This window comes from Dendrobates tinctorius, unplaced genomic scaffold (genome assembly GCF_039654945.1).
Source record: "Dendrobates tinctorius isolate UK_male_01 unplaced genomic scaffold, ASM3965494v1 ptg000082l, whole genome shotgun sequence".
Lineage (NCBI taxonomy): Eukaryota > Metazoa > Chordata > Amphibia > Anura > Dendrobatidae > Dendrobates > Dendrobates tinctorius.
In genome coordinates, this window is record NW_027361750.1 from 7,676,619 (window position 1) to 7,690,172 (window position 13,554).

Genomic DNA, 13,554 nt, shown 5'->3' on the forward strand with positions numbered 1-13,554 from the left:
CCGCCACTGCATACTCACCCGGCCTCTGCTCCCACGCCGCAGCCCTCCGCTGTCCGACAGCCACGGCGGTTCCTTCAGACAGGTCCGCGGCTGACGGTGTCTCTGCATGCAATGCGCATGCGCCTTAGGCCGCAGTCGCGCCTCCCTCCTGTCATTTGGGCTCCGGCAATGCCTTGACCCAGAAGCACCGACGGACCAATGGCAGACCAAACAGGGGCATATCAGGCTGTCCCCCTTTGAGGGAGGCGCCTGATCGTTGTGTTTGCTAGAACACTGGGCTCTGCTTCCTCGTGTACTCTCTGCAGCCTCGCAGTTCTGTCTTCCATGATTCCTGCTGCAGTCTCGCAGTCCTGTCTTCCGTGGTTCCTGTAGCAGTCCTGCATTCCATGGGTCCTGCTATCTATACTCTAGACCTACAGTCCTACTCCAGTCCTGCCTCCCGTGTTCATGCTCTGTCCTGCTATCTAAGCTCCAGTCCTGCAGTCCTACTCCGGTCCTGTCTCCAGTGATCCTGCTCTGTCCTGCTGTCTATGTTCCAGTCTTGCAGTCCTACTCTGGTCCTGTCTCCAGTGATTCTGCTCTGTCCTGCTTTCTATGCTCCAGTCCCGCAGTCCTACTCCGGTTCTGTCTCCAGTGATCCCGCTTCTTCCTGCTATCCCTGGTCCAGCCCTGCAATCCTACTCTGGGCCTACCTCCTATAGTCTCGTGCTCCTACTCCAGTCCGTTCTGAGCTGCCCCTCTTGGTACCAGCTATCGTGGTACCCGAACCCCTGGGCCTGCTCCTAACGATCCCTGTATAGGGGTCGGCTCCACCTGGCAGCTCGCCCGGGGCCCCTCGGTGCCATGGTCCAGAGGGTCCACTTCTGGAGATTTTCCTCACCTGACCAGCCGTGGTAACAGTACGATCAGGCCATGGACTCTGCCGGTACTTCTGCTGCTACCCAAAAGGAGAATCAGGGAGGCATCTTGTCTGTCATGAAGTCTATGGACACCTGTTTGTCGGCCCTGCAGGTGGCTGATCCTGGAAATGCCACTTAACTGGCCAGTCTTCAACAGGAGCTGGGTCAGCAACAAGATACTCAAGCCCATAATTTGAGTTGCATGGCCTCCGTTGATAGCCGCTTGTTGGTCCTCCAGTCTGCCGCTGCGATCCCGACTCCTCGACCCGTGTCTATAGCTCTCCCGACCCCCACCTCGCCAAGTCGCCTCGGTTTACTGGTGATCCCAAGCTCTGCAGGGGGTTATTAAATCAGTGTAGCCTCCATTTTGAATGGTTGCCTCAGCAATATCCCTCTGACCGGGCCAAAGTGGCCTTCATTATGTCCCATCTGGAGGGAGAGGCCCTGTCTTGGTTGAACCCTCTCTGGGAACGGGACGACCCCGTTGTCTCGAGTCTTACAGTCTTCTTGGATACTTTTCGCAGGGTTTTTGATGAGCCGGTTCGGATAGCCTCTCTCACCGAGTCTCTTTTTAACCTACATCAGGGTTCTCTCACGGTTGGGCAGTACGCGATCCGCTTTCGCACTCTCTCCTCTGAGCTCGGCTGGAATAACGCGGCTTTGGTAGGGGCATTATGGCGCGGCCTTTCAAGCAGAATAAAGAATGAACTCGCGGGTCGGGATACCCCGACCACCTTGGAGGACCTTATCTCGCTGGCCACCCGCATTGACCTGCGCTTCCAGGAGCGCACTCGGGAGTCAGCGAGAGACAGGAGGTCCACTAGACCGGCTTCCCTTTCCACCCGGTCTGCTAGTCCCCATCCTGCCGGGTTCTCTTCTCCCTCCTTGGTTGAATCCATGCAGGTAGATCGCCTCAAGTTGGCCGAGTTGCGTCAGAGAGAGAGGCAGGCACAAGGCCTATGTCTCTATTGCGGAGGTTCGTCACACTTTGTCCGCACCTGTCCTGAAAAATCGGGAAACTCCTCCACCTAGGTCAGGTAAGAGAGGCCTCCCTAGTTGCTAATGATTCCTCTCAACCTCTTACTATATCTGTTATTGTGGTTTCAGGGGAGAGACATGGGTCCGAGGTGGCCTACGTGGATTTGGGCTTGGCAGGGAACTTCATCCAGCGTGAAGAGGTGGACAAATACCAAATTCCTGTGGTTACCCTATGTAAGCCTTGCCTGATTGCCGCAGTGGATGGCAAACAGCTACATGAGACTGTCACCTTGGTCACTGAGGAAGTGGAGTTGCAAGTCAGAGCCTTACATCGAGAGAACATAGCCTTTTACGCTTTGCCCAAGCTCTCCCACGCAATTCTACTCAGTCTTCCTTGGTTAAGGACTCATCAGCCTGTTCTCGACTGGTCTTCAGGGGAGGTACTCCGCTGGGGGCACCCATGCCAAGCTCGCTGTCTGATTCCTGTCCATCTGGCCGCCGCTCCTCGGCCACCTCCAGACCTTGCGGGCCTTCCTTCTGCCTACAGTTCCTACGCTGATGTCATTGATAAGAAGGAAGCGGAGGTTCTTCCTCCACACCGGCCTTTTTACTGCCCAATTGAACTAATCCCCAGTTCAACCCCCCCAATGGGCAGAATCTACCCCCTGTCTCCCACAGAGACTGTAGCCATGTCCGAGTACGTCCGGAAGAACCTCGCCAAAGGCTTTATACAGAAGTCCTCCTTGCCCGCGGGAGCCGGATTTTTCTTCGTCAAGAAAAAGGACGGATCTCTACGGCCGTGCATTGACTATAGGGGCTTGAACAAGATTACCATCAAGAACAGGTATCCTCTTTCACTCATTCCGAAGCTGTTTGACCATCTCAGAGGGGCTCGGGTCTTCTCCAAGCTAGACCTCAGGGGAGCCTATAATCTGGTCCGTATCCGCGCAGGTGACGAGTGGAAGACTGCTTTCAACACTCGAGACGGCCATTACGAGTACCTGGTCATGCCCTTTGGTCTCTGCAATGCTCCTGCGGTGTTTCAAGAGTTCGTCAACGAGATCTTCCGGGATCTCTTGTACTCCTGTGTGGTCGTGTACTTGGATGACATCCTCGTCTTCTCTCCGGATCTCTTGTCCCACAGAAAGAGTGTTCGCCTGGTGTTACAGCATCTTCGGGAGAATCGCTTGTATGCTAAGATAGAGAAATGTCTCTTTGAACAAACCTCTCTGCCATTTCTGGGATACATTATCTCCGACGCTGGATTAAGGATGGATCCCGAGAAATTGACTGCCATTCTCAAATGGCCTCGCCCCGTGGGAGTAAGGGCGATACAACGGTTTCTCGGATTCGCCAATTATTACAGGCAATTAATTTCTCACTTTTCCGCAATAACCAAACCTATTTCCGCGCTCACCCGAAAAGGGACAACTCCCAATGCTTGGACTACTGAGGCGGAGGAGGCCTTTCAGACCTTAAAACAGGCTTTCTCCATGGCCCCGGTGTTGCATCGTCCCGAAAGCAACCAACCCTTTGAAGTCGAGGTGGACGCTTCCTCGACAGGTGCCGGGGCGGTATTGTCCCAGAGATCCGCCTCCGGTTGTCTGCATCCCTGTGGCTTCTTTTCTATTTCCTTCTCTCCATCCGAGTGTAACTACTCGATCGGCGACCGGGAACTGTTGGCCATAAAATTGGCTTAGGAAGAATGGCATCATCTCCTGGAGGGGGCTGTCCATCCCTTTGTAATCTTCTCTGACCACAAGAACTTGGCCTATCTCCAGTCTGCCCAGAGACTCAATCCTCGTCAGGCCAGATGGTCCTTATTTTTTGCCCGATTTGACTTCGAGCTCCGTTTTCGCCCCGGCAACAAGAACACCAAGGCTGACGCTCTGTCCAGGGTCTTCCAGCCAATCGAAACAGTGGAGGAACCTTCGCACATTATTGACCCTACTAGAATCATCACAGTGGCTCCAGTGAACAGGCTTTCTCCACCTCCCGGCAAGACTCTTGACCCTGAAAATCTCAAGCGAAAGGTCCTTCTATTGGGGCACTCTTCCAGACTGGCCGGCCATGCCGGAACTAAGAAGATGCTTGCCCTTATCACGCGTCACTACTGGTGGCCTACGCTTCGCCGGGATGTGCTTGATTTTGTGGCCTCTTGTCCCTCCTGTGCTAAAAACAAAGTGCCACAACGACTTCCATCCGGCTTGTTGCTCCCATTGCCTGTCCCTTGTGGTTCCTTGGGAACACATTGCCATGGATTTCATCACCGACCTACCCCGTTCTTCCAGCTGTACAGTCATCCTGGTGGTGGTGGACCATTTCTCCAAGATGGCCCACTTCATCCCTCTGCCCGGTCTCCCCTCGGCTCCTGAGTTGGCCAAAGTTTTCATCCATCAGATCTTCAGACTCCATGGACTACCGCAACGTATTGTGTCTGACCGAGGGTTCAGTTCACCTCCAAGTTCTGGCGGGCACTTTGTAAGCTCATGAATGTTTCCCTCGACTTCTCCTCTGCCCACCATCCACAGTCCAACGGGCAGGTTGAGCGTACCAACCTGATGCTGAATGGGTACCTGCACCATTTCTCCAATGTCCACCAGAACGACTGGGTTGACTTACTTCCCTGGGCAGAGTTCACCTATAACAACCATACTGACGAGTCCTCGGCCAAGTCTCCATTTTTCACTGTGTTTGGCAGACATCCTGGTGTTCCCCTTACGGTAACCCCTGCCTCCGAGGTACCCGTGGCCAACGTCTTGTCGTCTGAATTTTCCAAGATCTGGGCTGAGACCAACATGTCACTCAAGAGGGCCACTGATCGGATGAAAAATTATGGCAACAAGAAGAGATTGGATCCCTCACCGTATCATATCGGGGACAAAGTCTGGCTCTCGTCCAAATTTATCCGGTTGAAATTGCCCTCTTACAAGTTGGGTCCGTGCTACATCGGTCCATTTGAAATTCTTGGACGTGCCAATGAAGTCGCCTACAAATTGAGGTTGCCTGCTTCGCTCCGAGTCCCGAACACCTTCCACGTCTCTCTCCTGAAACCTGTGGTACTGAATCGCTTCCATTCCGTGTCTGATCCTGTTTCTCAGCCGGTTGGTAACGATAATATCTTTGTGGTGGAGGACATCATCGCCATGAAAAAGGTTAGAGGTAGGACTCTTTTTCTTATTGACTGGAGGGGCTTTGGTCCTGAGGAGAGATCCTGGGAACCTCGGGAGAATATCAATGCACCTCGTATCCTCAAGAGATTTTTTGCTAATCTCTGGGAGGTCGGCTTAGGGGAGGGGGTACTGTCATGCCGCCACTGCATACTCACCCGTCCTCCGCTCCCGCGTCGCAGCCCCCCGCCGTCCGACAGCCACGGCGGTCCCTTCTGACAGGTCCGCGGCCGACGGTGTCTCTGCATGCAATGCGCATGCGCCGTAGGCTGCGGCAGCGCCTCCCTCCTGTCACTTGTGCTCAGGCAATGCCTTGACCCAGAAGCACCGACGGAGAAATGGCAGACCAGATAGGGGCATATCAGGCTGTCCCCCTTTGAGGGAGGCACCTGATCCTTGTGTTTGTTAATCCACTAAATGTTCACAGTATTGAAAAAATGGCACTTCCATACAATTACACAAAAAATAGTGGAGGCAGCTATTCAAACTGACACCCAAAAAAGAAGCGAACCATAAATATGACAAACAATTTTGTTTATTAAACAGTAAAAATGTTTAAAATAGCTACCAATTATTTTCAAACAAACATATACCCCTAGGGGGCAGCATCAACTATAGCCTATATAGATTTGCAATATAGTCTTTGCATTATAATAATATCGCTCATTGAACATCAAAAATGTATGAGCACAATATTATAAGCACACCAAATATAGCAAAAAAGTTTTTTAATAAATAAGTGCATAATGAGAGGATGGCATAAAGGAATCCCATTAAACCGAGCCACAAACTTGAATACTCACTATGTGCCCCAATGTCTTATACCTCCAATTATCCAATTATACTAATCCATGCCCAATAGATAAGTGCTATACGCATAAATATACCCTATTATAATGGTGTACTTACTTAAAATATAAGCAAAGATAAGTGCCGTTTGTGATGCTGTCCCCGCGCCCTGACGCGTCATTGTGTTTGTTAGTACACTGGGCCCTGCTTCCTCGTGTACTCTCTGCAGCCTCGCAGTCCTGTCTTCCGTGATTCCTGCAGCAGTCTCGCAGTCCTGTCTTCTGTGGTTCCTGCAGCAGTCCTGCAGTCCTGTATTCCGTGGGTCCTGCTATCTATGCTCCAGTCGTACAGTCCTACTCCAGTCCTGCCTCCCGTGTTCCTGCTCCATCCTGCTATCTAAGCACCAGTCCTGCAGTCCTACTCTGGTCCTGTCTCCAGTGATCCTGCTCTATCCTGCTTTCTATGCTCCAGTCCCGCAGTCTTACTCCGGTTCTGTCTCCAGTGATCCCGCTTCATCCTGCTATCCCTGGTCCGGCCCTGCAATCCTACTCTGGGCCTACCTCCTACAGTCTCGTGCTCCTACTCCAGTCAGTTCTGAGCCGCCCCTCTCGGTACCGGCTATCGTGGTACCCGAACCCCTGGGCCTGCTCCTAACAATCCCTGTATAGGGTAGGCTCCACCTGGCAGCTGGCCCTTGGCCCCTCGGTGCCACGGTCCAGAGGGTCCACTCCTGGAGATTTCCCTCACCTGACCAGCCGTGGTAACAGATCCAGTAATGGGTGCACTAAATCCCACTCAATTTTCCCACTCAATCCCAGGGCAGGGGGGCATAAAGAGGATTGGATCTGGTGGGTGCTTCCCTTCATATGTGGCGCCCCTGAGGCTCAGTCGCCACAGAGGTACTGCACCTTCTCCTAAGGTGTAGTGCCCCACCATCTAGGTAAGTTGGGAGCTCCTGTCCACACTCCAACACTCACATCACACACAACAGGGTAGTTCAGCACAACCACATTGAGGGCTCTCTCTCCTCCTAGACATTAGGAGTACCTCTGGTGGTTCCCTGCATGGAACACTGGATGTGCTGGGAGGTGGGTGGAGTTGAGACTCATATAAAAGGTTGGGAAGGTTTAGAATTACAGGGCAGTCTGACGGGAGGTCAGACGAGAGGAGATCAGTCTGAAGTCAGTCTGAGGGGAGTCTGGACAGTCAGTCAGGACAGTCTGAGGATGGGTCCAAGAGGAAGGAGATCCCAAGAAGAGGGAGAGAGGAAGGAGTGCTGCAGCTACCCCAGTGATCTGAGCCAGCTGGCACGGGAAAGGAATAGAAGGAGAAAGACGTAGAACTGCAACCTAAGCTTCCATAAGAGAGAGAAGGATCAGTATGGAATGAAGGAGTAGGAGAACAGAGAGGAGTTGTGGGTTGGAAGAGGAACCCTGCCTATAGGTTCTCAGCACAAGGCCGGGGCCCGGTCCCCGAGGTTGTATGGACAATTATGGTTCTGCAGCAGACACCGGTGGAGTAGTTGTCTGTAAATGCACTATTCCCAACTTAGATTCGGGGCACAATAGCAACAGAATAGAGAGCCAGGACTCCGGAGAAAGGGGTCCCCGACAGAGGCTACAGCTGTCTGCCATACGAGTAGAATTGCTAGGAACATCTGACAGGAGGAACTCCAGAGTACCACGGTACTGGAGAACTTCACACTAAAAGGTGCATTGGCGGAGTCGTTCAGGAAAGGTACATGTTGGCGGAGTGTTGGAGAGGAGAGCCCTGACTTGCCCGAGAGGTTGGCTGAGTCTCTGCCCCGGAGGACACAGCATGGAAGCGGGCACCAGTGTGTACCACGAACTGTGAGTAAAGCGTTGAAACTGCAAGCCCTGATTTCCTCCATTCATTTGCACCCTAACATCTTCAGCACTGCTACACCTGGGTACTAATCCCCTCACCGCTTGTGCCTCTCCTCTAATCTTACATCCACACTGCCCTGGGACTACAGCTTCACCTGTGGGGAGCTACACCATCTTTGCTGCACCATCTCATCAGTCCCAGTGGATCTGCATGCAGCGTTGGCTTAACATCTTACTTGCCAAACACCACAAGTGGCGTCACGAACTGTTCACATAAACTATATCACAAACCACCATGGATTTGGGCACCCAGGGCCACGGACCGGGTCACTGCTGCTGTGACACATCCCACTGACACTGGCCAGGTAGCCAAGTACCCCGCAGCCCTGGGAGGGCGACTCAACTTGGCATCACGAACAGGATGACGAGACCCGATGCCATCGGGTTCTGTGTGCCTGAAATTTGTTGGACTTTATACTTTTGAAAATGTGCAGAAGACCTGATTTAATTGACTGTAAAATGGACATTAGAAATGGCCGTTGGCGCGGAGAAGAAGGGCGTGAAGAGATGGGAGGTCCTTGGAAAAGACCGCGAAGAGTATTGGGCCTTCCCTGCCTGAATTACTATGTGACAGCGACATGGCCTACCCCCCGAGGGGTTCGTATACTGGCTTGGTATGGAGGCGCTGGAAGAAGACGCTGCCCCCGGAAGGAGGGGCAGAAGAATCCAGTGGCGGGAAAGGGACCGAGGCAGGAAGAACACCAGAACGCCATTTTGGAGAGAGAGGGAAGGAGGCCTGCGGAGCGCAGGGAAACGGATCTCCCTGGCGCCATGGCTGAAGGCTCCAACCCGATCTCCGGGATGAATCACCGACAGCTGGAGGACGAGATTGTCCAGCTGACGCGCCGCCTGTGACTAGGACGAGAGGCGTTGACATTGAGCCTGCGGCACGCCCAGGAGGGGACTACACCTGCAGTGCCCGCGATGCTGGTGCTCGCCGCTGCTGCACCGGAACTTTTCCCGGTGGACCCTGTGGGGCTTGGGGCCGCTGCCATGCTACGGGCAGCGTACTCTGTCCCCTCTTTGCCGCTACCACCGTAGGAGTTGTACACAGCCCAGGGAGCTGAAGCGGAGGAAGAGAAGCCCCTGCCCGGACCTGACGCGGCTGCGCAGGTCCCGCCAGCGACCCCCGCGGAGCGGGAGCTGCCATTGGCCCCACCGCTGTCCCCGGTGTCTCACCAGGCAACACCCGTTGCCACCACGCCTGCACCGGAGCAGGGACCGCACCGCCGGGAACTCCCAGGTATATTCCCCGGCCCTCCTAATGGGTTGATGGGGAGGTGGAGGAGGTCCCTGCTGCTAGGGGTACGGTTGGAGCCGGCACGCCCGATCCGACATCTTCAGGGAAGAGGGGGGTCTGGATCATTTTGGGACGGTGATCTTGGGATCCCTTCACTGCCAAGTCCCCAGGTAGTTGCTTATCAGCGCCGATAAGCGGCAGAAGCCCTAGGAGATAGACCTCGTACCAGGACAGTGGAACCACCTATCGGGGAGGAGCAGTTGATGGACATTGACATGCATCATGGGTTCTCTTTGCCACAGTTTCAAGGCCGTTTAGCAAGAAACCAGAATCAGGATGAGGACAGTTCCAATTCGGCTTCCAGAACCCCAGGAGGGGACCACAATTAGAAAATTTTCAAAATCTCGTTACCCAGGAGGGTTTGTTTGCACCGTTGTGCCTGTTTCTATTTTTGTTGTTATCATATTTTTCTGGTAGCACTTTTGTTGCCTAACTTTTGCGGTGGCAGCATTCTTCAATTTTGAACTACAGTGATCATGAACTTGGAGTGTATCACAAACTCTCTTGTAAATAGTTTGCGCCTCTTTAGGTGCTTTCTCTGGGTTTTACATAAAAGACACTTTGCGAAGATGATGTTTTGCATGGACACTTTTCGAAGATGATGTCTACCTCAAAGGACACTGCAAGCGATCCCGGCTGGGAGCGGTGTCCAGCACTTACAAGAATCTTTGAAATGTTTTATTGTTGATAATGTATTTTATAAGAGTATTAGTAACTGAGAAATGGCTTTTACAGAGAATTGAGAATGTTTTGATACAGAATTAAGAATAAAGAATTGAAAGTAGACAGGTGACGGACCAGGTACTTGCGGTCAGCGTCTTGCGTCTAGAAGAGACAGTGAAAGTAGAAAAATGATAAAGAAAATGTGTACTAGAGAAGGAAAACTGAATAATGCTGAAGTGATAGTGAGTCACAGACAATGGCACTTACAATGAAAAAAAATTGCACTTTTTGACTTGAAATTTAGATAGTTAAATAAGAATTGTTTGTAACGTCCAAGAATAAGTTCCTCCTATACTAAGAAGTTTAGTATAAGAAAAGTTTGTTCTGCATTACAAAATTTTTGTATGTTTCTTTGCTGTCAACTTTGTTTACCTTGCAGCCCGCGGACGTGCTGTGTTTAACAGGGGGTATGTGGCGCCCCTGAGGCTCAGTCGCCACAGAGGTACTGCACCTTCTAAGGTGTAGTGCCCCACCACCTAGGTAAGTTGGGAGCTCCTTTCCACACTCCAACACTCGCATCCCACACAACAGGGTAGTTCAGCACAACCACATTGAGGGCTCTCTCTCCTCCTAGACATTAGGAGTACCTCTGGTGGTTCCCTGCATGGAACACTGGATGTGCTGGGAGGTGTGTGGAGTTGAGACTCATATAAAAGGTTGGGAAGGTTTAGAATTACAGGGCAGTCTGACGGGTGGTCAGGCGAGAGGAGATCAGTCTGAAGTCAGTCTGAGGGGAGTCTGGACAGTCAGTCAGGAGAGTCTGAGGACCGGTCTGAGAGGAAGGAGATGCCTAGAAGAGGGAGGAGTACTGCAGCTACCTCAGTGATCTGAGCCAGCTGGCACAGGAAAGGAACAGAAGGAGAAAGACGTAGAACTGCAACCTAAGCTTCCATAAGAGAGAGAAGGATCAGTATGGAACGAAGGAGTAGGAGAACAGAGAGGAGTTGTGGGTTGGAAGAGGAACCCTGCCTATAGGTTCTCAGCGCAAGGCCGGGGCCCGGTCCACGAGGTTGTATGGACAATTATGGTTCTGCAGCAGACACCGGTGGAGTAGTTGGCTGTAAATGCACTATTCCCAACTTAGACTCGGGGCACAATAGCAACAGAATAGAGAGCCAGGACTCCGGAGAAAGGGGTCCCCGACAGAGGCTACAGCTGTCTGCCATATGACTAGAATTGCTAGGAACATCTGACAGGAGGAACTCCAGAGTACCACGGTACTGGAGAACTTCACACTAAAAGGCGCATTGGCGGAGTCGTTCAGGAAAGGTACATGTTGGCGGAGTGTTGGAGAGGAGAGCCCTGACTTGCCCGGGAGGTTGGCTGAGTCTCTGCCCCGGAGGACATGGCACGGAAACGGGCACCAGTATGTACCACGAACTGTGAGTAAAGCGTTGAAACTGCAAGCCCTAGTGTCCTCCATTCATTTGCGCACTAACATCTTCAGCACCGCTACACCTGGGTACCAATCCCCTCACCGCTTGTGCCTCTCCTCTAATCTTACATCCACACTGCCCTGGGACTACAGCTTCACCTGTGGGGAGCTACACCATCTTTGCTGCACCATCTCATCAGTCCCAGTGGATCTGCATGCAGCGTTGGCTTAACATCTTACTTGCCAAACACCACAGGTGGCGTCACGAACTGTTCACATAAACTATATCACAAACCACCATGGATTTGGGTGCCCAGGGCCACGGACCGGGTCACCGCTGCTGTGACACATCCCACTGACACCGGCCCGGTACCGAGTACCCCGCAGCCCTGGGAGGGCGACCCACATAAACTCTAAAGCTGTGGGTGTACACTGAGGCACTCTCGCATAGCTTGTAGAGTTTAATTAGAGTTAATTGGAACCTCCTCTTGAAATTTATTAGGGACTCATTCATGCAGATGTCCCTTTGGGGAACATACATCTCATCAAACTTGTTGCTGAAGTGCTCAATAACCGTCAAAACTTTGAAAAGTCAGTCAATGTTGGGGTCATTTCGGGGAGGACACCATGCATTATAGTTGTAATGCAAAAATTTGGAGATGGCCTGAAAGCGTTTATGGTTCATAGCCATGCGGAACACTGGAGTGTTATATAAAACATCAACATTCCAATATTGCCGAAGTTGTGGCTTCTTCACTAACCCCCTGTGAAGAGCAAGGTCCCAAAATGAAATGAAAACATCTTCATTTCTTATCCATCTACAGGGGTCGAATTAAAAAATGAAGTAGTGGTGTTTTGGGGCAAAAATTGCTGGGTGTACAAGTTTGTCTCACCCACGATTAGGTTCACAAAACGGTGGTGTCAAATTGGATTCTGATTGTTCCACAAAATCAGGAATCTGTAGCTTATAATCTTCGGGGAGGTGAGGTCCATACGGTGTCAGTAACGGTGTGCACTGGTTCATTTTGTGTCCTGGGGTGTCTGCATGGCGGTTCAGTATCACTTTAGGAAGAGGATAAGGAGGAGGATGAAAAATAAAGGAAGGTGGCATTCTATCAGTGTCTGTGGTAAGGAAAGCGTAAGCGTCTTCCGCTTAATACTGTGATTGGAACAAGCGGGATACTTTTTCTTGTATACAGTGCAAATGTTATTCAGGTGTGTGTGGGTGTGATTTAGTGTAAACTTTTTCTATTTACAAGAGAAAAAAAGAATCATGAAGTAAAAATATAAAAATAAAAGAATATAAAAATTTGTTTAAAAAAAACAAACTTGCCATACGAACATCAGTAAAAAAAATTGCTGAGCGCTCCCAATTATCTGACACTAACAGTGACTATACTCAGTAAAATATACTGTAGAAGTCACAGATTACTACAGTATATTTTGCTGTCCCTAATCTAGTCCTATCAACTAGTCTAAATAATTATTTTTTTATTCTTTTTTAGCACAAATAAAACAACAACCGGATGCCGATCAGTGATGTATTGATGGTGATCAGCACTCGATGGCTGTAGGATGCACACACAGATGGGATTCTTTTTTTTCTGCACTATACTACAGTATATTTTTATTATCCCTAATATAGTTCTATCAACTAACCTAAATTATATTTTTATTCTTTTTTTCATACACAAAAAGACAACAGCCGTATGCCGATAAGTGTTGTGTTGTTTGATGGCTGTAGTACCCACGCACAGATGTGAGTCTTTTTTTCCACGTTATCTGACACTTACCCTGACTATATTCAGTAAAAAGTACTCTAGTAGACGCTGACTACTGCGGTATATTTTTACTGTCCCTAATCTAGTCCTATCAACTAATCTAAATGTTTGTTTTTTTGCTACTCTTTCTACGCTTTTGTATCTGACACCTACCCTTACTAAATTCTGTAAAAATACTGTAGCAGACACAGATTACTACAGCATATTTTTACTGTCCATAATCTTGTCCTATCAACTAATCTAAATAATTTTTTTTTCAATTTTTTTTCACACACAAAAAAACAACAACCGGAGGCCAATCAGTGATTTGTCATCGACCAGCATTCGCCAGCTGAAGTACGCACACACGGATGTGGTGTAAAAAATGGTATGAAATAAATAGATAGGAAAAAAAGTCATCTGTGCATCTGATCCGCAGCTCAGCGGCTGTAGGACACACACACAGAGTGGTGCAAAGGGAAGGGATTAGTTAGGGAAAAAAATCCAGGAAAACAGCGAGCATGAGTGCCGATGAGTGATTTGTGTTGCTGATCAGCACTCGGCGGCTGCAAGACGCACACATGGAGGTAGTGCAAAGGGAGGATGGAATGCACAGGGACAAAAAAGAAAACAGCCTATAAAACAGTCCTAGA